Genomic DNA, 24,978 nt, shown 5'->3' with positions numbered 1-24,978 from the left:
TCGCGCGCTCACCGAGGACGCCCTCCCCACTCGCCCCTGCGCCTCCTCGTCTGCAAAAGAGGAGCCGAGGATCCCAGCACTTTGGGAAGCCGAGGCGGGCGGATCACGAGGTCAGGAGTTCGAGACCAGCCTGGCCAATATGGTGAAACCCCGTCTCTACTAAAAATACAAACATTAGCCGAGTGTAGTGGCGAGCGTCTGTAATCCCAGCTACTCAGGAGGCTGAGGCAGGAGATTCGCTTGAACCGGGGAGGCAAAGGTTGCAGTGAGCCGAGATCGTGCCATTGTACTCCAGCCTGGGCGACAGAGCGAGACTCCATCATAAATAAATAAATAAACAAACAAATAAATAAATAAATAAAAAGAGGAGCCGAGGGAGAGCCTGGGACGGAACTGGGGCTCTCCATGGGCGCTTAGAGGAGCTGAGGAAGCCGGGGGACACCCGCACGCCCCCTCCCTAGCCTCCGCCAGCTCCTTCCCAGAGGGAAGGACCCACGGCTGCGCGGGCGCCCTGGAACTGGACTGCGCCCTGGACCCCCAGCCCCTCTGCGGTCCTGCGCGGGCGCCGGGACCGGCAGGGGAGGGGGCTGCAGCGCCTGGACTGGCCATGGAATTATGTTGCATGAAAAACAAAGAAAGCAGCGCCATTCGGCCGGTCGGCCGCTCCCTCCCCACCTCCCCCGACCCCGGGCCTTAGAGGAGGGTCACTTCCTCCTCCCCACCGGTCCCTACCGCCAGAATACCCCAGCTCTTCTTTCCTCCGTCCGAAACCTGTGACTTCAAGGAAACAATTAGCTTCTCCGGCAGCCAATGAGCGCCCAGCCAATTCCCCATTTTTCCAATGCACAAACGTTTTGGGGGGTTGGAGACGCCCAGGACCCCAGAAACAGAACAATCGCAGTTTCGGACTGGAGCGGCGAGGGGGGAGAGACGGGTGGGTCTTAGACAAGGAAGAAGCCTCACTGGAAGCACAGCGGAGGAAGGCATTATGTCTATTTGGGGTAATGGGGGGACGCAAGTGACCTCCGAGTGGACCTTGAAGGCTGAGTGGGAATCTTCCAGAAGGGAAAGGAGACAGCCATTGGGTTATATTTCAGGATCAAGGTCAGCGTGGGAGGTCCGGGCACCCACACCTACCTCCCAGGCAGACTGAAAGTGCTGTGCTGTGCGCATCTGTCGTATCATGAACGGACGCATCCAATGTGGTCTGTCCGGACAAACAGAGTACTATTCAGCTATACAAAGGAGTGAAACACCGACCCAGGCTACAACATTGGTGAACCCTGAAGACATGATATTCAGTGAAAAAAGGCAGTCACCAACGACCACATATTGTAGGATCCCATTACTATGAAATGTGCAAAATAGGCAAATCCATATGTGAATTTGACAAAAAGTGGACTGGTGGCTGCCCCGGGTGGGGAGCATGGGGAGAATGGCTGCTAATGGGTTGAGTGTTTTGTTTAGGGGAAAATGTTTAGGAAATTAGATTGTGGTGGTGGTTGCACAACCCTGTGTATATACCAAAATCGATTGAATTGTACACTTGAAAACGGTGAACTTTACGGTATGTGAGTCAAATCTCAGTAGATTTAAAAAAAAGAGAGCTTAGCAGGGCCAGGCGCAGTGGCTCACACCTGCAATCCCAGCACTTTGGGAGGCCGAGGCGGGCGGATCACCTGAGGTCAGGAGTTCGAGACCAGCTTAGCTAAAATGGCAAAACCCCATCTCCACTAAAAATACACAAATGGCCAGACACAGTGGCTCACGCCTGTAATCCCAGCACTTTAGGAGGCCAAGGTGGGTGGATCACCTGAGGTTGGGAGTTCGAGACCAGCCTGACCAACATGGAGAAACCCCTTCTCTACTAAAAATACAAAATTAGCCAGGCATGGTGATACATACCTGTTATCCCAGTTACTCGGGAGGCTGAGGCAGAAGAATCACTTGAACCCAAGAGGCAGAGGTGGCGGTGAGCCAAGATCGCACCATTGCACTCCAGCCTGGGCAACAAGAGCAAAAACTCCATCTCAAAAAACAAAACAAAACAAAACAACAACAAAAATTATCAGGACGTGGTGGCGCCCACCTGTAATCCAGCTACTTGGGAGGCTGAGGCAGGAGAATCGCTTGAACCCGGGAGGCGGAGTTGCAGTGAGCCAAGATTTTGCCACTGCACTCCAGTCTGTGCGACAGAGCAAGAGATCAAGACTTCATCTAAAAAAAAAAAAGACAGAGAGCTTAGCAGAGTTGCACCTCAGATCCTGCATCGTGGTTCTTATGGCTGCTCCATTTTGCAGCAGAGGAAGCTTCTGCTTGAGCCTTGCAGTGGGGCAAGGCTGCAGCTGCCCTCTGAGAGTGTCTTCTCTGGAGAGCTGACTGGCCCTGCTTTGCCTCCGTCTCCTCTCCTGGCACCTGATCCATGGCTGTGCACAAAGACAAGAAGAAGTGAGTGGAAAGGCACACTGGGCAGAGGGAACAGCGAGAACAAATGCTCAGAGGCAGGAGGTGGGGTGAGGTCTTGAGTGGAGGGAGCACAGAGCCCAGTGAGGTTTGTGAGCCCAGGTTGGAAAGGTTGTTTGGGCACAGATCTCTAGGAGGTCTTTCCGGCCTGCCTGAGAGGAAGGGCCAGCTTCCGGGAAATGCAACTCGCACAGTCACAGAAGGGGAGAACTTAACAGGGCTTCGTGGTTAGTTTCATGCTCTGCAGTCACTGGCTTGAAATTCCTTTCTTGTTTTTTAAAATTTTTTAAAATTTTATATATTTATTTATTTTGGAGACTGAGTCTCGAGAGCTCTGTCAACCAGGCTGGAGTGCAGTGGTGCGATCATAGCTCACTGCAGCCTCGAACTCCTGGGCTCAAGCTCAAGCCATTCTCTTACCTCAGCCTCTCAAGTAGCTGGGACTGCAGGCACACCACCAGGTAATTTTTTATTTTTGGTAGAGGCAAGGTCTGGCTTTGTTGCCCAGGCTGGTCTCAAACTCCTGGTTTCAAGCGATCTTCCCACCTCAGCTTGAAATTCTTCATAGTTTTTGATCAAAGGTCTCAGCCTTCATTTCACTTTGCTTGACAAATTTTGAAGCCTGTTCTGCCTGGAGGCCACAGATTGCCTCAAAGATGTTGGGGCACAGAAGGTGACCGCGAAGAAGGGCACACATGGGGACAGTTTAGAGGTTCCTGTGGGAGACATGGAAATGGGGTGAGGGCCTGGAAGGGAAGGGCCAGATGGAGGGGCACCAGGCAGCTAAGCCTACAGAGCCCCAACCCTCCACCCGTCCATCCCAACCATCACTCAGTCATTGAGCTAACATTTCTGAAACCCAAGTTATGTATCTGGTTCTGGTTTCCAGGGTTTCCAGCCCTAGGGGGCTTATGGTCTATCAAATCTGTAAGCTAGTCCCCACCCACCCCATGCCAGAGCCACACTCTGCCCGACTCCCTGGTTTGTTTTTCTCCTTTGCTTTTTATTTTTTTATTTTTAATTTTAATTTTTATTTTTAGATGGAGTCTTGCTCTTGTCGCCCAGGCTGGAGTGCAATGGCACGATCTCAGCTCACTGCACCCTCCGCCTCCCAGGTTCAAGCGATTCTCCTGCTTCAGGGTCCCGAGTAGTTGGGATTACAGGCACCTGCCATCATGCCTGGCTAATTTTTGTATTTTTAGTAGAGACAGGGGTTTCGCCATGTTGGCCAGGCTGGTCTCGAACTCCTGACCTCGTGGTCCACCCACCTCTGTCTCCCAAAGTGTTGGGATTACAGGCTTAAGCCACCGCATCTGGCCTCCTTTGCCCTTTTCACATGAATCTGTTTCTTGACCACCTCTCTCACTAGAATTTGTAGCTTGGTTAAAATGCTCTGTTCACTCCCTGAGAGTCCCAGTGTCTAGAATAGTGCTGGCACAAGTATGGGGGCTCAATACATATTTGCAGAATGCATGAATGCATGATCCAATGAGTGAATATGGGTAAGACCAGGGCCAGATTCAGATCTTTCCTCTTTCCAGGACCTACAGACTGGGCAACATGGTGAAATCCTGTCTCTACTAAAAATACAAAACTTAGCCAGGTGTAGCATTCACCTATAGTCCCAGCTACTGGGGAGGCTGAGGCAGGAGGATCACTTGAGCCCAGGAAGTTGAGGCTGCAGGGAACTGAGATTGTGCCACTGCACCACTGCACTCCAGCCTGGGTGACAAAGGGAGACCCTGTCTCAAAAAACAAACAACAAAAAATCTTTCCAGGTCCTAACTGCTCAAAGGATTATGGCAACCTCTTCATATGTAATTTGAAAGGTGTCGACTAAAGAAAAAAAAATCAAGCTTTTGAAGCTTTAAAGTTAGTTTATTCAGAGATCTTGCTGAGGACTATTGACTGAGGCCTCTAGCCCGGAAGCAGTTCCATCATATTGCTCCGCCACGGTGTTTCAGGTCACACCTTATATACCTGTGGTGGAGGTTCCGTGTGTGCAAAATCACATCAAACTTTCTCAGAACTTACATTGACGCAGAATCACATCAGAAGTTGGGTTTGGCTATATTTGGTTATAGATTACAGAGGCATAATCACTAACCTTGTTAGATGTTATTTATTTTTATTTCTTTTGAGACGGAGTTTCGCTCTTATTGCCCAGGCTGGAGTGCAATGGCGTGATCTCGACTCACTGCAACCTCCGCCTCCCGGGTTCAAGCCATTCTCCTGCCTCAGCCTCCCGAGTAGCAGGGATTACAGGCGTGCGCCACCACGCCCGGCTAACTGTATTTTTAGTAGAGACAGGGTTTCTCCATCTTGGCCAGGCTGGTCTCCAACTTCCGACCTCAGATGATCGGCTGGCCTCGGCCTCCCAAAGTGCTGGGATTACAGGCCTGAGCCACCGCGCCCAGCTGACGTCATCTTATGTGCAGGAAAAGGCAAGAAGTAGGGTCACTTATCGTTTAAGAAATATAGTAACTCAGGCAAGAGGCATGGGGGCCGTGGACTCCGTCCTGTTTTGTCTTCAAAGCATCGTTCTGGAGAGCTGCAAGTCAGAATCAGGGTCTTTGTGAAATGACGCTGCAAACAGAAATGAGTAAACGCGGTTTCTTACATTTGCTGCTTTGTCTCATAAAGATGTGTGCTAAACTGTTAAATAAGCATAAGAAAGTCCATTGGCCAGGTGCGGTGGCTCACGCCTGTAATCCCAGCACTTTGGGAGGCCGAGGCGGGCAGATCACGAGGTCAGGAGATCGAGACCATCCTGGCTAACACGGTGAAACTCCGTCTCTACTAAAAATACAAAAAAATTAGCTGGGCATGACGGCGGGAGCCTGTAGTCCCAGCTACTCGGGAGGCTGAGGCAGGAGAATGGCGTGAACCCGGGAGGTGGAGCTTGCAGTGAGCCGAGATGGCGCCACTGCACTCCAGCGTGGGTGACAGAGCGAGACTCCGCCTCAAAAAAAAAAAAAGAAGTCCACCGAGGTTCTGATAGGTATTTGCTGCCTTCTTTTTTTTTTTCTTTTTTCTCTTTTCTTTTTTCTTTCTTTTTTTCTTTTTCTTTCTTTTCTTTTTTTTTCTTTTTTTTTTTGTTTGTTTGAGACAGATTCTCACTCTTGCCCAGGCTGGAGTGCAGTGGCATGATCTCGGCTCACTGCAACCTCTGCCTCCCAGGTTCAAGCAATTCTCCTGCCTCAGCCTCCCAGGTAGCTAGGACTACAGGTGTGTGCCACCACACCCAGCTATTTTTTTTTTTTTTTTTTTTTTTTTTTTTGTAATTTTGGTAGAGACAGGGTTTCACCATGTTGGCCAGGCTGGCCTTGAACTCCTGACCTCAAGTGATCCACCCACCTCGACCTCCCAAAGTGCTGGGATTATAGGCATCAGCCACCGTGCCCTATTTGCTGCTTTAACATAGAAAACACATACACACACACACCCACACACCCTAATTTTTCTTTTCTTTGTAAGGTCCTGCTTTGCTGGCAACCGAGACTTGACTTCTCCCGGTGGGTAACTTGGCCCCAGGGAGCAAGTGAATGAAGTCATTTCTCTAGGGGTGGCAGTAGGGATGAGGGATAAGGGTGGGATCTAGTGAGGATTTAAGGGGATCAGAAAGGTGATGCCAGAGTGGCAGGGTGGGAGCTCAAAGGAGAGCCAGGCTGGAGACAGAGCCACTGAGCAGGCGGGCACCTGCAGTCCCAGCTACTCGGGAGGCTGAGGCAGGAAAAATGCTTGAACCCAGGAGGTGGAGGTTGTAGTGAGCCAAGATCACACCACTGCACTCCATTCTGGGTGACAGAGTGAAACTCCATCTTAAGAATAAAAGGGAAAGAAAAGAAAGCTGCCATAAGATTGCTACAAAACTGGTTAATGTCCTGCAGGGCAATAAAATCATAACCTTAGGGAATTCTTTTTTCTATCAACTGGAAATCCTTTGCATTTCTGTTGGGCAAAAATCTACCAGCTCACATGTAACTTCACAGACTCTGGGGCCTTGTCCAAGTTACTGTTCCCTAGAAAATGGGCGAATCCTTGAATGGGATGGTTAGGCAATGATCAAGTGTGACACTGAAATCACATTCAGACAAGCTTTTGCCTTATTTCCAAGTTTTGGATATTTTTTCTTAACCTGTGTGGGGCAGGAGGCTATAGACGGGTCTTGGAAGGGTCATGACTGGAGTGATTTACTGTATGTGTGTGCATGTGTGTGCATGTGTGTGCACGTGTGTGCGTGCGTGCATGTGCACGCATGTGTGCGTGTGTGCGTGTGTGTGCATGTGTGCATGTGTGTGTTTCCAGGGATAGCATTTGTAGCCATCATCAGGTTTTCCAAGGGTCAGTGACTCCCCGTTTCAAAATTTTTTTTTTGAGACGGAATTTTGTTCTTGTTGCCCAGGCTGAAGTGCAATGGCGCAATCTCAGCTCGCTGCAACCTCTGCCTCCCAGGTTCAAGCAATTCTCCTGCCTCAGCCTCCGAAGTAGCTGGAACTATAGGCGTCTGCCATTATGCCTGGCTAATTTTTGTATTTTTAGTAGAGATGGGATTTCACCATGTTGGCCAGGCTAGTCTCGAACTCCTGAACTCAGGTGATCCACCCACCTTAGCCTGCCAAAGTGCTGGGTTTACAGGCGTGAGCCACTGTGCCCGGCTCTTCCAAATTTAAAAACCATAAAGACTCAAGTTATTACCTGCCTCTCTTGTTCTCCTTCTACCTCTACCTCCACCTCCAAAGGGGAGGATTTATGTCCTTAACATAGAAGACCTTTTGCCAATGCTCTCATTTAAAAACTCAGGTGTCTGCTAAAATGAGCTACAGGAGGGTCACCTCCTGCCTGTGCATGAAGTCCCAGTGTCTGGGCTGCCAGCACAGCGGTCAGGAGCAAGACTGCCCTGGCCCTGGTGTTGGGCAAGTCGAGATACCAACTTCAATAGCATCCATTAAGGCATTGCCTGCTCTGGGCCCAGCACGCTGCTCTGATCCCATGAAGAAGCTCAGGTCCTGGCCTGAACGCATACTCTCTAAGTAGGCTAGGTAGATGGGGGCCTCAGAGATGACTGGGGAAACTGAGGAGGGAGTAATAGTGACCTTTGAACTATTCTGACCACTTCAAACAGCCTTAAAGAGGCCCCTCATCTATCTGAAATTAACCTGTATAGATCAAAATGCCCAGCTTTTTGGTTCTTGGCTGGCAGTACACGGTGTCCTGGCAGCCACTGTGCTTATTGATAAGCATCTTTTAAAGGAATGAGGGAATTTTATGCTGATTGTAGGCTCCAGGTGGCAGTTTTGCATATTTCTGCTGTATGCTCAGGGAAATTATTTATTCCCCCATTAAACGTACTGTTTATAGGCAACAGTGTTTGTTTATTCGTTTAGATATTTTTTCCTTTTTTTCCAGCATTCTCTGATCTGGGAGGGCAACAGCTTTTAAAACATGGACTCATGACAGGATGTGGGGGAATAATAATCAGAGCTAAAGCTTATGTGGCAACTACTGTGTACCAGGGAATGCTCTAAGCACTCCCGGCAGTTACTCATCTTCATTACAACTCTCCAAGGCAGCTTCCATTTCTTTCCCATGTTACAGATGAGGAAACTGAGGTGCAGGGAAGTTTAAGATCACTCGGCTAGTAAGTGGCAGAGACAGGATTTGAACCCAGGCTGAGTGGTTCTGGAGTTCACACTCCCAACACCAGAATATGACTGCTTCTCCAAATAAATGAGCTAATCAGAATAAGATTAGAAAGAAAAGAGTGGTGAAAAGGTTGCTTATTAGTGCCCAGGGTCAATGTCCTCTCTTTTTTTTGAGATGGATTCTCACTCTGTTGCCCAGGCTGGAGTGCAGTGGTACAATCTTGGCTCACTGCAACCTCTGCCTTTTGGGTTCAAGTGATTCTCCCACCTCAGCCTCCCAAGTAGCTGGGATTACAGGCGCTAACCACTATGCCTGGCAAATTTTTTTTTTTTTTTTTTGTATTTTTAGTAGAGATGAGGTTTCACCATGTTGGCCAGGCTGGTCTCGAACTCCTGACCTCAAGAGGTCCACCCGCCTCAGCCTCTCAAAGTGCTAGGATTAAGGTGTGAGCCACCACACCTGGCCATCCTCTTTTTTTGAAGTGAGGAAACTGAGGCCAGATGAGCAGTGAGGCACCCATGCAGCCAGCCAGACTCAGCTCTGTGCCCTGTGGCCTGCTGCACCCTCTCCTGACCTCCATTCTTGCTTCTTCACTGTGCTGCCTCCCCAGAAGGCAACCCCCTGCTGACCTTCCTTGTGCCTCAATGGGCCAACCAGGGTGCCAGGGACTAAGAGGTGCAGAAGAAACAGAGCGGAGTCCGGCTCTGAAGGGACGACGGAGAGTGGTGAAAGGTTTGCTCATGAGTGCCCTGGGTCAAGGTCCTCTTTTTTGTTGTTGTTTTGTTTTTTTGTTTTTAGACTGAGTTTCAATCTTGTTGCCCAGGCTGGAGTGCAGTGACGCGATCTTGGCTCACTGCGACCTCTGCCTCCCAGGTTCAAGCGATTCTCCTGCCTCAGCCTCCAGAGTAGCTGGGATTATAGGCACCTGCCACCATGCCCAGCTAATTATTGTATTTTTTGTAGAGATGGGGTTTCACCACGTTGGTCAGGCTGGTCTCCAACTCCTGACCTCAGGTGATCCACCCGCCTCAGCCCCGAAGTGCTAGGTTTACAGGCATGAGCCTCTGCACCCAGCTGGTCCTCTTTTAAGTGAGGAAACTGAGGCACAGATGGGCAGCAAAGCGTCTAGGAGCAGTGGGATAGAACGTGTTCTGGGCTGGGTGCAGTGGCTCATGTTTGTAATCCCAGCACTTTGAAAGGCTGAGGCGGGCAGATCACTTGAGGTCAGGAGTTTGAGATTAGCCTGGCCAACCTGGTGAAACCCTGTCTCTAGTAAAAATACAAAAATCAGCCGTGGTGGCACGTGCCTGTAATCCCAGCTACTCGGGAGGCAGAGGCAGGAGAATCGCTTGAACCTGGGAGGCAGACGTTGCAGTGAGCCGAGATCACGCCATTGCACTCCAGACTGGGTGACGAAGACAGACTCCATCTCAAACAAACAACAACAAAAGAATGTGTTCTGATCCCGCGTCAGAGCAGACGTGTTCCGTTAAGAAAACAGTGCACTTGTTGCTCTGAGTCCTTTCCGTGCACGTCCTCTTGCTGCGTGCAGGTGCTTTCGTCTGCATCACCCTGTTCTGTCCTCATGAAACCCTGGTGATGCAGGCTCAGCAAAGTGGAACTGACCATATTTACTCAACACCTAGAGGCCCAAGGTGCAAGGTCAGAGGGACTACAGGCTTCGGAGAGGAGAGGGAAGCACACCACACTGAGATTTCAACACTGTTTCCTATGGGGATACCAGAGCTGAGTTCCAAAAAAATCGTACACACTTCTGGATCAGAATCTGCTGGGAGCTGCCAGCAAGAAATGAGGCTGGCGAGATCGAGTGGGGACTCAGCTGTGCCCTTGGCAGGCAACAGGGTTTACCATTTTCTGTCACAATTGTTCATCTATTTTAGGTGGGACAATGATAGTATGGTCATATTTTTTAGTTAAGAATATTTATCTTTTAGAGGTTTGTACTCAAGAATTTGAGGGCTGGGCGCAGTGGCTCACACCCGTAATCCCAGCACTTTGGGAGGCCGAGGCAGATGGATCACCAGAGATCAGGAGTTGGAGACTAGCCTGGCCCAACATGGTGAAACCCTGTCTCTACTAAAAATACAAAAATTACCGAGCATGGTGATGCATGTCTGTAATCTCAGCTACTCGGGAGGCTGAGGTATGAGAATCGCTTGAGCCCTGGAGGCAGAGGTTGCAGTGAGGTGAGATTGCGCCACTGCACTCCAACCTGGGGGACAGAGCAAGACTCCATGTCAAAAAAAAAAAAAAAAAAAGGAATTTGTGGACATAACGGTAGGATTTCTGAATTTGCTTTAAAATAAACAGTAGGACTGGGCAGGAGTGGGTAGGAACACAGGCATACACCTTGGCCCTAGCTCCATAATGGTTGACCTTGAGTTTTGGTTGTATAGGCCTTTATTATACTATTCTGGTTAATTTTTTTCAAAGGTTTGGATTTTTCAAAATATTAGCCAGGCATGGCGGGACTTGCCTGTGGTCCCAGCTACTCAGGAAGCTGGGGTAGGAGGATTGCTTGAGCCTAGGATGTCAACACTGCAGTGAGCTGTCATTTTGCTACTGCCCTGCAGCATGGGCAACAGAGAGAGATCCTGTTTCAAAAATGAATGAATGAATGAACGAATGAATAAAAAGGTTTGGATTTTTCCATTAAAAAGTATTTTTTGAGTAAAAAGAGAAATCTTAGCTGTAAACAAAAACATTACCTGCATTAAAAAGAAAAGTTTTCTTGTAGCTATGGTAGGCAGTTGCTACAGTATTCAAACTGGGGCAGAATTTGTAAAAAACAAGGCTTGAGAAAGATTATTCTAGTTTCAGAGGCAGACATGGAGACGTTTTTGGCCCCAGGGAACTGAGGCTCAGGCCCGGAGCTCCCCGGGAGGCCTCGTTCTCTGGTTCTTTATTAATAGACTCAGCTACGCGGCCGCGGGAGCCGCAGACCCGGGCAGGAGAGCTGCAGCGTGGTCGGCGGGAGGGGAATAAGGCCTCCCCAGTGCGGCTGCAGTTGCAGGCCGGCGCGGGCTCGTTGCAGCTGCCGAGAGCCCGGCCACCATGGCACAGGTGAGCGTGGCGCCTCGGCGTCCCCACAGACTGGGTCCCTGTCCCTGCCCCGCCCGGCCTGCAGGTGGCACCTAGGCGGCGCGCAGGGAAGGGCGCACGGTCAAGGCCGAAGAGCCCTGGGAACAGACAGGGCGCGGGGCCAATCCCAGCTGGGCGCGCACCGGGGCGCTGAGCGAGGGAGGAAATGACCTTGGAGCGGGGGACCTGTCGGTGGCTGAGGTTCCAGGGAAAGGAGGGAAGGGCATTTGCGGTGAGAATGACAGTCCAGCTTCCGTAGTGCAAACCGCGAAGGCCCACGTGCAAGGAGAGCCTCACGCGCGAGAGCCGCCAGGGCTCGTGGGGTGCAGCCGCGCGTCAGGAACGTGTGCCCTGGCCCAGCCCACCGGCCTCTTGGGGCGGTGAAATCTGCGGGGGTCGAGTGCCTGGGCTCACTGGTGGTCCAGACAAGCGCAAGCAGGGGGACAAACCCCCAACTTCTAACCTCAAAGAAATGCAAATTAAAAGGAGAGATGAGAGATTCTTCCCTCCCCCACCCCTCCTTTTAGGATTGGCAAAGATTAAAATAATCCATAATCGGAGACAGGGCCCCGCTTGCACGCGCGGGTGGCAGTGGAAGTTGGTAAACTTTTCGGCATGGTAGCTTGGCCTGTGTCACCAAAATGTTGCACGTGCCTGGTTGCTTCTCCTCCAGGGATCTATCCTACAGGATAATCAGGAGCTCCAGGAGGTACATCGACGGCCAACGCAGCTTTTATTTATACCTGCAATGGTGGGGTGGGGGGCGGGGAGGAGGGCCTAATTGTCCAATGGGGGCCGCGTAAATGGATCACAGCATAGTCAAAGGAAATCTTATGCAGCCTTGGGAAGGCCGGTGGTCATCTCCGTCCCCCAACAGAGAACTGTCTACGACGTAAGCCAAGTGAAAACAAAACAGCCTTACAGACAGCTTGCATCCTAGCCTTCCTTTAAAACAGCGAGCCCGGGAACCGCAGGGAGAGTTAACTGCAGCGGTGGTGGGGGGCGGGATCAAAGGAGAACTTTCATTTTCTCTTCTAAATTCTTCTGCGGTAACAACTAAATGATACAGAAAGAAGGATGGTTGCAAACATGGATTTTTTCATAACTAGAAGAAGTGGTCGAACTTAAAAAGAGCAGGGTTCATAAAAGAGGTTTAAAAGAGTCTTTGTTCATAACATCGGTGCATTTATGGAGCACCTGCTGTATGCAGAGCCGCCAGCTCGCGCCTGGAAGCATTGCGGGCAAAGATAGGGGAGGGGTGGCTCCCGGTCAGGAAGAGCCCCTTGGCCCTCCTGTTATGCTTGGGGCCCCTCTCCCTCCCCCTAAACCCCCTGGGTCCCCTGCAGCTGCGCTCGCCCTAGACTCCTGGGACCGGTGGATGTTCAGTTCCCGCTCCCGGCCCCTCTCCAGAGCTCCAGCACAAGGGTCTCTCGGTCGCTCTGCCCTGGGCTCCAGCTACTCCTCTCCCAGCACCTATTATGTTCTTGACGCTGGAAGAATTATTTTAGTAAATCTCACCAAAGCCCCCCAAGTGAGGCATTTTTATCCTAGCTAGATGAGGAGGAGCCACGCTGCCTCCGGATCGCGATGACTGCCAATCGTGGTATAAGGTCTGATTTGGGGCATGGGCTGTGGAATCAGATCTGGACCCAATGTCCGATCTATCACTTCCCCGCGCTTTTTTTTTTAGAGACGGGGTCTCGCTACGTTGCCCAGGCTGGCCTCGAACTCCTGGCTTCAAGCGACTTCCCGCCTCCCGAGTAGCTGGGATTACAGGCGCGCGCCACCACTCCCTGTGGATCGGTTGCTTCTCAGCTCGGTGATGTGGGGTAACTTATTTCCTGGCCCGCGACCCTTGTCTGCATGAAGGAGTCAGGGGTGAATACCATCAGTGGGTGCCTGGAGCATTACACGGGGCAATGCCGATAGATAAGTCGCGAGGATCAGCCAGGCACGGAGCTAAGCGATTTTATGCGCACGGCCTCCACGAGATGGCTCGTTTTACGGATGAGGAAACTGAGGCTCGGAGGGTGAGGAATCTCGTCCTAGACGCCATTCCGGCAGAGGTCGAGGACGCGAGCACCCGCGAGAGCCTCAGTTTCCCTCCCCTCCTAGCCCCGCGGACGCCCCGCCCCGCCGAGGCCCCGGGCCCGCCCTCCGCGCGCTGGGAGTCACCCGCCTGCAGGCGCCGCAGCCGGACCCGCCTCAGCCAATCCGCTGCTGCCGGCGTCGGGTGCGCTCGGCCTCGCCCGCGGCCCTCCTTCCCCGGCTCCCGCTCGCCGCTCGTTCACTCCACCGCCGCCGCCGCCGCTGCCGCGCCGCTGCCGCTGCCGCTGCCGCACCTCCGTAGCTGACTCGGTGAGGCCCGGTCGCCCGCGGTGGGGAGGGTGGCGGGGCGGCCCTGCGGGCTGCGGGGGCCGGGGACGGGCGGGGCGCGGGGCTGCCGGGAACCGGAGCGGGTGGGGGACGCCGCCGGAACCGGGGCGCCGAGTGGAACCCCGGTATTCCCCCCGGACGGCGGGGTTGTGGAGATCCTGAACCCAGAAAGAGGCCGGGGCTCCCCATGTCCCCCAGGGGATTGGGTCTGAGGGTCCGCCGGGGGTCGGTCCATCCGCAGGCGGGTCCCGTGCGGCCGCGGGAGGGATGCTCGGCCCTCCGGACTTGGCTGGACGCCTCCGGCCCGGGGCCAGCGGGGCCACCGGCTTTCTTGTCTCCCACTCCTTAATCCGCCCCGGACTGGATTGAGTCTGAGGGTCTGCCCAGGGGTCGGTCAGCCTGCGGATGGACGCGGGAGGGATGCTGGACGCTCTGGATGCTTTCCAGGATGCCTTCGCCCAGGGCCAGTAGGGCCTCCGGCTCCTGTCCCTGCCCATCCCACCCTGGCTCTGGAGAGGATTGGGTCTGGGGGTCCGCCCGTGGGTTGGTCACCTACGGGCAGGTGCAGTGCGGCTGAGGGAGGGATGCTCGGCCCTCGGGATTCGGCAGGGCGCCGCTGACCCCATCCCAGCGTCCGTCTCCCCGGTCCCCCTCCCCATGCCCGCCCTCGCAGTGCAGCCGTCGGGACACGCCCTTGGCGCAGGGACTCCAGGCGCGGTCCGAGCGCTGCCGTGAGCAGGATGAGGGTGCCGGGCCCAGTGCCTGCTTGGGAGCGCCCCGCAGCCTCTCCCGTGCAGCGCTGGGTCAAGGGTAGGTGGGCGCGGAGCATGTGCCCAAGGTCGTGCCGGGCTGGGAGCGGCGGGGCCGCGGGAGGGTGGGGGTGTCACGTGGCCGTACCCTGGCGAACTTGGCCTGCGAGCCCGACGGTGCGGTCAGGGCCACGCGGGGCAGCCCCTTCTCGGAGCCACCGCCGCAGCCAGCCAACAGCCGGCTTCTTTCGGTTTGTCAGGAGAGGCCATGGGTCAGCGTCTTTATAATGTAAATCCGCCCTTGGCTTTCGTTAAAGCCGCAGAACTCAAAGATGAGGGCCGATCTTACTTTAAAAAAAGAAAACAACTCAGAGAGTTAAAAATCCCAACTACCTACCAGGTTAAATACATAACAAAGTTAATATTCCCAACTCGGCACAGGCTTTCGGTTCCTCTCGGCTCCGTGTGTTATAAAATATTTAAGGGCAGATTTTAGTAGGAAGCTGGTAACTTTGTAAGTTACCGAATAAAATGAAAATCGGTTTTACCTTTTGCAACGTTGTATTTTGTTACACCATTTTCTTCCACAGGTGTCCGGTTTCTGGTCATTCCAGATATGCAAGCATGTTTATTTCATTCTAAGCCACAAACCGAGTGAATAAAAAATGGCTGAGCACTGGTCTTTTATTTATGCCAGGAAGCACCCCCACCCCCGGGCCTTTCCAAATTCTTTAAGGCGACTCTGACTGAGTGAACGTAGCAATAAATTGAGGACATTAGTGTCGCTGAGAATGCACACCGCTGAGGCCAGCGAACATCCAGCTGTCAGTTGGTCTGGGGACCATCAGCATTCACAGCTGGTTCTTTGGATTGGTTTTGCCTCAATACCAAGAGCCTGTGGACTGCTTTTCGCATGAAATTACTGGTTTCCTTCCTGTGAAGCATTGCTAGCCTAGACCTTGCACTTGAACCCTATCTTAACGGTTGGAATCAAACAATAAAAAGGGCCAGGTTTGGGAGTGCACACACTTTGTTTCAAAGTGGCAGAAGTTGGCATCATGCACAGGCCAAAATAACGTTTCGAGTTGGTACTAAAAACAAGCCGCCTACCCCGGAGGGGAAGAGAATTAAACTGGGTCCCTTCCGATACTGCTGCGGCTGCTGCGTTTGGCCCCGGCCCCGGACCAGTGGTCACCGAGCGGTCAAGTTGGGCCTCCGGGGAGCCCTGGAACGAGGGCCTGCCCTTACCCAACCCTGGCCCCGAGTGCTCATTCATAAAAACACCGTCAGTTTTCACTGAGGCTTCACAGTGAGCCCCTTTTAGACGCGCCCTGGGCTCTTGAGCGCGGTGCCTGCGTTTCTGGCTCGTTGGATGCAGCATCTGTCATCAGAAGCACTGAGCACCGAGCTGTCCCCACAGCTGGGCACTGCAGGGCTCGACCTTCCCACGGAGAGGTGCGTTGCATTTCTCCCGCTGTCGCTGGGGTGGCCACAGGGACGCGCGCCAACTCGCTCCGGAAGGTCTCTGTGGGCACGGCGGGTGGAACAGGATCCGAGCGCCTGGGACGCGCCAGCCCGGGGGCGGGGCTGCTGCTGACCTTTCCCCTACTTTTCTCAGCCGTCACGTGACGCCGCCCGGGGCTTGGGGGAAGGGGCGGGGCGCGAAGCCGCAGTTGCTGGCGGTGCCCTTCCGAGGACGCTTTCCAAGCGAGCAATTAAACTTGCTGCCCGAAATCTAAAGGCGCAGGGGCGGTGGCAGCGGCGGCGGGAGGCGGAAACCGGAGCCTGCGCGGGCCAAGGGCTGCTTCTGCACTTTGATCGTTTGCATTTTTTCCTTTGTTGGAAAAAATGTTTAGTCACTCTGCATGGTTATTATTGGCAGGCCAGAATTCTGTTGCTGGTGGAAGCCTGAACTTGAATTCCGGAAGAATTGGTGCTTTAAGAATTAAAATGGCTGTTCGAGATTGTTTGTTTAAAGTGTGTTGGAGAGAATCTCTCGAGAATCTCTCCAACACACTTTAAAGAGGCCTCACTTGTCTTCTGCCAGTCTTGAGCTTTTCTTGTGAAGACTTTTGTTTTGTTTTGTTTTTACAAATAAGCGATATAAGCATACGATGCAAAGTTAAAGAGGCACAGATGGGCCCGGCCCCGTGGCTCACGCCTGTAATCTCAATGCTTTGGGAGGCCAAGGTGGGAGGATTGCTTTGAGGCCAGGAATTCGAGACCAACCTGGGCAACAGAGCCAGACCCCTGTCTCTACAAACAATTAGTAGGGCCTGGTGGAGTGCATCTGTGGTCCCAGCTACTCAGGAGGCTGAGGTGGGAGGATGGCTTCAGCCCAGGAGGTGGAGACTGCAGTGAGCTATGATTGCACCACTGCGCTCCAGCCTCGGTGACAGCCAGACTCTGTCTCTGTTTTTTTTTTTTTTTTTAAAAAGGTGCAGATACAGAGTAGAGTCCTTCTCACTTGGTTCCCCTCTCCAGATGCCACCACTATTACCAGTTTCTTTGACGACATGTACAGGATATGTTTTTTAAACAAATTGATTGCTTAACACAAGTAAGGACTTTTTTCTGCTTGCTAGCTTCAAATATTTGTTACCTTGTGTAAATTTCAACTTTTACCCCATCCAAATGTCAGGTGAAGGTTGGATCCCCAGCAGGCCCTGGGCTGAGGCCAGCTACCCTATTTGGGTATCTTGACGGCCTCAGAAGTGTCTGCCTTTGCCTTTTTTTTGGTGAGGATTGTTCTTCGGTCCAGGAACGTCTTTGGAAGTTAACAATGAAAGAAATCATGCTGCTGAGTGAGGCGTGCCTCTCCAGGGTGTGCAGGAGGGTCACGGTCACCTTGGAGGGTTGGGCAGTAGGGTGGGTACCGCTCTGCTTCCTGAGGGATATAGGTTAGGCATTGGACACCAAGTCCTTTATGTTAAGAAAGGAAGGCTTCATACTCCTGATGCGGGTGGTTTGTGGTACCCAGCCCAGGAGCCGGAGAGCCAGCCTGCATTCTTCCTGTTCCCTAAGCCCCCACATGCAGCCGGGGCTAAGTGCTGCTACTTCTTCCTAACTCACCCTTACATTCACCTTCCTCATTATTTCAGTGGCCCAGAGCAGACATTCAGATATGTGTTGAAGGAATGACAGAACATTTGAGACATCCTTTCTTTTTTTTTCTTTAGTGACAAGGTCTTGCTCTGTTGTCCAGGCTGGAGTGCCGTGGCGCAATCATAGTGCACTCTTGGCCTCAAGCGATCCTCCCACCTCAGCCTCCCAAAGCACTGGGATTACAGGCATAAGCCCCCTCGCCCTGCCCGAAGCACCCTTTTTCCACTCTGGATTGCCACAACCGCCTGACGAGGGGCACTGTTATTCCTGTTTGTGTTATGGGAAGTTCCTGTGAGGGAGGCAGGGAGCAGAGGAGCATTTGGGTCCCCCCTCAATGCACCTTCCTTCATGCTGCTACTGTGGCTGAGGACATCTGGACCCGAGACCACGTCCCTATTCTCTCCCCACAGCAAGCTGCTAGCTCTCTGCAGTGATGTCTGCTTCGCCCACCAGCCCTGGCTCACTCAGGGGGTCCTGTGGTCATCAAGTCACATTGAGTCACCACAGACAGCTTTCCTAACGCTGTGTTCTGATGCCCTGGAGAAACTGTCAGCTAAGCGCAGTGGCTCACACCTGTAATCCCAGCACTTCTGGAGGCCACGATGGGTGGAACATGAGGTCAGGAGATCGAGACCAGCCTGGCCAACACAGTGAAACCTCGTCTTTACTAAAATACAAAAAAGTAGCTGGGCATGGTGACGCACGCCTGTAATCCCAGCTACTCGGGAGGCTGAGGCAGGGGAATCGCTTGAACCCAGGAGTTGGAGGTTGCAGTGAGCCGAGATCACACCACTGCACTCCAGCCTGGTTGACAGAGCAAGACTCCTTCTCAAAAAAGAAAAGAAAAGAGAAGAGAAGAGACGAAACTGTCATATGCTATCACTGAAATTTGACTTTTTATAAAATGATTCTTCATTTATAAAAGCATTTATCCCTGATTTGCCAACTGTCATCTCCTCTGGTACCCTGAAAAAGATTTAATACATGGAGGTTTGCTTTCCTTTTTCTTTATTTCCTTCATTCCTTCCTTCCTTCCTTCCCTTTCTTTTCTTGGAGATTTTGTTTCATTTTTCTTTCTTTCTCTCTTTTCTTTTCTTCTTTTCTTTTCTTTTCTTTTCTTTCTTTTGAGGAAATCTCACTCTGTTGCCCAGGCTGGAGTGTAGCGGTATGATCTCGGCTCACTGCAGCCTCTGCCTTCTGGGTTCAAGTGATTCTCCTGCCTCAGCCTCCCAAGCAGCTGGGACTACAGGGGCATGCCACCATGCCTGCCTAATTTTTGTATTTTTAGTAGAGATGAGTTTCACCATGTTGGCCAGGCTGGTCTTGAATTCCTGACCTCAGGTGATCTGCCTGACTCACCCTCCCAAAGTGCGAGGATTACAGGCATGAGCCACTGCGCCAGGAGTTTTTTTTTTTTTTTTTTTTTTCCGAGGCAGGATCTTGCCTTGGTGCCCAAGCTGGAGTGCAGTGCCGTGGTGCCATCATAGCTCAACGTAATCTCCCATTTGGGCTCAAGGGATCCTCCTTCTTCAGCCTCTTACATAGCTAGGACCACAGGCATATGCCACCACACCTGGCTAATTTTTTATATTTTTTTGTAGAGACAGGCCTCACTATGTTGCCCAGGCTGGTCTTGAACTCCTGGCCTTAAGTGACCCTTTCACCTTGGCCTTGCAAAGTGTTGGGATTCCAGGCATGAGCCACCACGCCGGGCTTCCTGGTTTCTTTATACTTCTTCAAATACACACAGTGGCTCAATGTGATGTCCAGTACAGTTTGCACAAAATACAACCACAGATTGCTAAAAGGTATACATCGAAGTCAGAAGGTATCAAATGCTGGCATTGAGATTTGGCATGGGGTGGGGGTGCAACAGGTAGGAAGAGAAATCCACATTCCTAGAGGGTTTGCATTGGCACCACAGGGCTACAGTTGGAAAGGGACAAAGAACGTGTTCCTGCAGTAAAGACCTAACAGGTGTCAGAGCTGGCTGCCACGTCCTCCTGCAGTTTGCCGGAGGAGGTAAGGGCGTCCTGCATACTTTATGTGAGGCAAATACTTGCTCAAGGTCACAGGTCTGAGTAATTGGTAGAGCTGGGATTTGAACCCAGATCTGTGTGTTTTCTTTCCCTTTCCCAGGCTGCTTCCCAGACCACTGGGCAGCCAGAGGGCCTGGGTTTTGGAGGCCCCCACTCCCTACCCCATGCAGACTGGGTGTGGCACTGAATCCGCCTCTAGGGTTTCTGGGTTTCCATTTCCTCATCTGTAAGGTGGTGGGTCTGACACCTGTCATTCCATGTCACACGAGTTTTGTAAGGATCCAATCAGAGGTCAGATGTGAAGAGAGTTTTGAGTGTGTAAAGTAAATACAGGCTCTAGCAAACAATGTCCTGGCTGCAGGCGGCATTTAGGGACACCAATGTATTTTGCAGTCCCCACATTAGAAGTTCAGTTCAAGTTCAGTTTGAATTAGAAGTTCAAGTTGTTATATTCTGTGCAAAGGTGAAGAATATGCATGGGAGATACAGGGGACACCGCTCCTGTTGTCTTAGGGACATTTGTGGGAACAATATACTGGTACAAAGAGGGGGTTTAGGATGTCCTTTGGGCAGGTGCACGTCTCCTCCTTGCAGTCTGAGCTCCTGCCCGAGTGCCGATGCTGGCTAGAGGCAGGGCAGGCACAGTGGGAAAGAAGTAGCAGCTGTTAAACTTCTGGTGGGCTTCTGAATAGCTAGGTCAGATAACTGGGTCTGTCAATACGTTGGCTATCTTCTTTATAAAATTGTGAATCTTTGTGGCTTTTCCAAATTTTTTTTTCTAAGATCATATTTGTCTGTATTTATCTAACCATTACTTATTGACATGGTGCACTATAAGGTCTAAATTTGAATTGGCTTAATTTTTTTTTTTTTTTTTGAGATGGAGTCTCGCCCTATCACCCGGGCTGGAGTGCAGTGGCGCAATCATGACTCACTGCAACCTCCGCCTCCCCAGTTCAAGCAATTCTCCTGCCTCAGCCTCCCGAGTAGCTGAGATTACAGGCATGCACCACCATGCCCAGGTAGTTTTTGTTTGTTAGTAGAGACAGGGTTTCATCATGTTGGCCAGGCTGGTCTCAAACTCCTGACCTCAAGTGATCCACCCAGAATTGGCTTAATTTTTACAGTACTTGGTAAGACAGGGTCTCGCTCTGTCATCCAGGCTAGAGCGCAGTGGCATGATCATAGCTCACTATAACCTCAAACTCCTGGGCTCGAGTGATACTCACAAGTAGCTGGGACCACAGGCATGCACTACCCACACCTTGGCTAATTTTTGTATTTTTTGTAGAGATGGGGTCTTGCTACATTGCCCAGATTGGTCTCAAATACCTGGGCTCAAGCGAACTTCCTGCCTTCGCCTGCCAAAGTATTGGGATTACAGGCATGAGCCACCATACCCAGTCCAGAATTCCTTTTATTTTATTATTTTTATTTTTTGAGACGAAGTCTCCCTCTGTCACCCAGGCTGGGGTGCAGTGGCATGATCTCGGCTCACTGCAACCTCTGCCTCCCGGGTTCAAGCGATTCTCCTGCCTCAGCCTCCCGAATAGCTGGATTACAAGTGCCCACCACCACACCTGGCTAATTTTTGTATTTTTACTAGAGATGAGGTTTTGCCACGTTGGCCAGGCTGGTCTTGAACTCCTGACCTCAGGTGATCCACACGCCTCAGCCTCCCAAAGTGCTGGGATTACAGGCGTGAGCCACCGTGCCCAGCCCAGAATTCCTTTTATAACCTGACGACCCATTATATTGACCCCATAAATGTGAATAGTCCATTATGATAAACTTCAGTACAGGAAATCCACTGTGTGGCCAATTTAAATAATGTGAATATTGAATGATCAGTCATGAATTCAAGACGCAACCTTTCATAATGAAAGCTCCAGGCTGGGCGTAGCGGAGCACACCTGTAGTCCCAGCTTAGGCTGAGGCAAGATGATCTCTTGAGCCAGGAGTTCAAGGTCACGCTCGGCAACAGAACAAGACCCTGTCTTATAAAAAAAATAATAATAATGAAAATCCTTCACCTTTCTTGTACATGAAACCCTCTGAAAAACATAAGGTGAGTCTTACATTCTCACTTCTAAGGTGCTTCTATCAGGTTTGGGAAACAATTTCTTTTTTTTTTCTTTTTTGAGATGGAGTTTCGCTCTTGTTGCCCAGGCTGGAGTGCGGTGGTGGGACCTTGGCTCACTGCAACCTCCGCCAACCAGGTTCAAGCAGTTCTCCTGCTACAGGCGCCCACCACAACGCCCAGCTAATGTTTTGTATTTTTAGTAGAGATGGGGTTTCACCATGTTGGCCAGGCTGGTTTTGAACTCCTGGCCTCAGGTGATCCGCCCACCTTGGCCTCCCAAAGTGCCGGGATTACAGGCGTGAGCCAACATGCCCAGCCAAGTTTGGGAAACAACTTCTGTTTGTGTGTATACACATTTACTGGAAAAGCACAAGGGCACCATTACAGATGTGCATATCTGCAATTGAATAACGATGTGGCTCATACAGTGCAGAGAGCGCACACCCACACTTGCCTGGAGAAGAGGAGCTGCTGCTTTTCTTCCTTCCCATTATTGCTAATTTTTGCCTGCATCTCAGTTCAGAAGAGCCATGAACTTTACTGCTCATGTGTGCTAGTTCTAGGGAACCCCCTGGGCTGCTGCTGTCCTTCCAGAGCCTTCCTGGTACTTCCCTTGAAGTTCTTTGGGCAGCAGTGAGGAGGCCAGGCCAGATTTTTGCCACCTTGGAAATCATGCATGTTGTGAAGGTGGTTTCCCCGAGCTGGAGCCAGTCCCGGAGGCTGGCACTAGCTTTCTAGCGAAGCAGAATCTTCCCAGGCATTGGTCACCCGGGCATCCAAGAATGTGTTGTAGATGATGAGATAACTGCCCTGCCCTTCGCCAGAGACACTGATTCTGACCCTGCCTACAGCGCCTTCTCCAGTTTTTCCAGGGATGAGGCCCACGTCATCCAGCCTCACACTTTCTCTGTTCCTAGAGGCCCTGCCTGGTATTCCTGTCGCTTCCCATGGGTAACATTTTCTCAGAGGATTTCCAACATAGTTGTTTACCGCTGGAGGAGATGGGCAGCTGTTAGCTAGGTTTGAATAGAAGGCAGAGCCTGCTCCTGTGTGCACGGGCACTGTGCAATGCTAGTGGGAAGACTGCAGCATGTGAATAATTTTACAGTTGGCACTGATGGTGTTTGTACTTACTGGAGTTTTATTGCTGGCTGCAATCTCATCATTTTGGTTACAACAGTGACCTAATTTTATATCTGTGTTGTAACTTTAGGAATCCTAAGTAGAACTTTTTGTGTAGTACCTACCACTTTACTTTGGGAGTTAAGAGTATAAGTTTTGGAGTTGGACCTGGGTTTTTGTTTGTTTGTTTGTTTGTTTTTGAGACAGAGTCTCGCTGTCACCCAGGCTGGAGTGCAGTGGTGCAATCTTGGCTCACTGCATCCTCCACCTGCCGGGTTCAAGAAATTCTCCTGTCTCAGTTTCCCTAGTATCTGGGACTATGGGTGCATGCCACCACGCTCAGCTAATTTTTTGTATTTTTAGTAGAGACAGGGTTTCACCATATTGGTCAGGCTGGTCTCGAACTCTTGAGCTCAGGTGATCTGTCCGCCTTGGCCTGCCAAAGTGCTGGGATTAGAGGCGTGAGCCACCGCACCTGGCCTGGGCCTGGGTTTGATCTCCAGCCCTGCTATTTGCTGGCTGTGACACTGGGCAAGTTTCTTGACATCTAAGCCCTGGTTTTCTCATTAGTACATGGAGATAGCCCTAGTACCCATTTCCTAGGGTGCTAGTGGGAATTAAATGATCTAATGCTAGTCAAATACATCAATATAAAAATATATATGGGTCACATTGTCTAGCATATGCCAAAGGGTTTGGTAAAAAGAATGTTCTGGGTCGGGCACAGTGGCTCATGCCTGTAATCCCAGCACTTTAGGAGGCCAAGGCAGACGGATCGCTTGGGGTCAGGAGTTCGAGACCAACCTGGTCAACATGGTAAAAACCCATCTCTACTAAAAATACAAAATTAGCCAGGCGTGGTGGTGCATGCCTGTAATTCCAGCTCCTGGGAAGGCTGAGGCAGGAGAATCACTTGAACCCAGGAGGCAGAGGTTGCTGTGAGCCGAGATCATGTCATTGCACTCCAGCCTGGGTGATGGAGCAAAACTTCGTCTCAAAAAAAAAAAAAAAAAGGAATGTGCTGTAACTTCATTATTAAAAGCACAAAAAGGAATCTTTATGTCTTACCTACCTACCTTCCCACACACCTATCTATTAGTATCTCCATACGTGTTGATTGCAAGGCTGTGTTGAAAGACTTCTGCCCCACTCAGAAATTATTTACATATTTCAGTTGCTAAAAAGACCATTTTCTTGGAAGTCCGTTGTCACGTATCAAGTTTTATTGTTTGTTTTATATTACAGAGGCAAGTCCCATATCTCCATTTTCCTTGGGCGTGTTTTGAAACCTGGCAATGCATGGTGCATCAAGCTGACCTTTCACCTGCTTTCCTCGGCCACCTGCCTGTCTCAGCTCTGCAGGACTGGGGGTGCAGGAGTGGGGAGGTTTGCTCAAAGGGCATAGGGACCTGTGTTGAGTGTCTTCTTGATTACGTGGCCAGTGTTAGGATTCATAGGCCAATGACTTCGAAATAGGTGAAAGGTTTTGGTTAAAAGGAATTGATTATGGAGAAAGGGAACAAAGTGAACACTTTCAAAAAACAAAGTACCAGAGCAGTTTATTGGCCAAGGATTTGGGGGATATTGAGCAAAGTTGTTAAAATGAAGATAATCGTAAGCAAAATTGAAGATGTGTTATCACCTTCCCCCCCACAATTGTTGATGTAGCATTCAGCGTTGGAGAATTGTCCGTAGTCTTCAGGATTCAATTCGGATGACACAAGGATTCATGTCCTTGAGAAGTGTATTTGGAAGACTGGACACATAACTCACAAGTGAAGGTCATTTGCCAGCCGGTGCAGGTGACATTGCTAAATGTCTCTTGTAGAATTTCTTGGGGAGTTTGGATTCGTGGGCTGCCCCCTAAAGTGCTGGGAGCTTTAAGCTACGTATGAAGAAAGGAGAAAACAGAAATGGAGAAAGAGCTGAAGACTTCCCAGCTGCGAGCCAGTTAGTGGCATAGGTCAAGGCTGGTGGGCCTGGCGGAGGGGCAGGTGACAGGGAGAGCTGAGCTTGGAAGGCGGTGGGAACAACCATGGAATAGGTGAGCTGGAGACGGGACAGCGGATTTGTGACAATTGTGATGAAGGGGTTGCAGCCTTGGCTGGGGCCTCTTATTCTGCATCTCTGTGTGGTTCCGAGAGCAGATTAGCATAAGGTGCTTAAGTGCTATGGCACAGACCTCAGTGATGAGTCCCATCATAGCCTCCAGGATGGCATGTGGCCTGGCTCCCATGCTCCACCTGGGAGTTGGTGGGCACCCCGTGTGCTCCGGGCAAGGAGGTCTGTGTGA

General features: G+C 51.2%; 1 protein-coding gene across 1 annotated transcript in view; it reads left to right on the top strand.

Moving 5' to 3' along the window:
• The first annotated feature begins 13,379 nt into the window (after positions 1-13,379).
• CPT1A (carnitine palmitoyltransferase 1A) overlaps positions 13,380-24,978 on the top strand; it is an 87,194-nt gene continuing 75,595 nt past the window's right edge. The window contains exon 1 of the mRNA XM_034933223.3: positions 13,380-13,569. The gene's annotated coding sequence lies outside the window, so the exon portion shown is untranslated. The remainder of the gene's footprint in view (positions 13,570-24,978) is intronic.

Source organism: Pan paniscus, chromosome 9 (genome assembly GCF_029289425.2).
Source record: "Pan paniscus chromosome 9, NHGRI_mPanPan1-v2.0_pri, whole genome shotgun sequence".
In the NCBI taxonomy this organism is placed as follows: Eukaryota; Metazoa; Chordata; class Mammalia; order Primates; family Hominidae; genus Pan; species Pan paniscus.
This window is presented reverse-complemented; position numbering and strand designations above follow the sequence as displayed.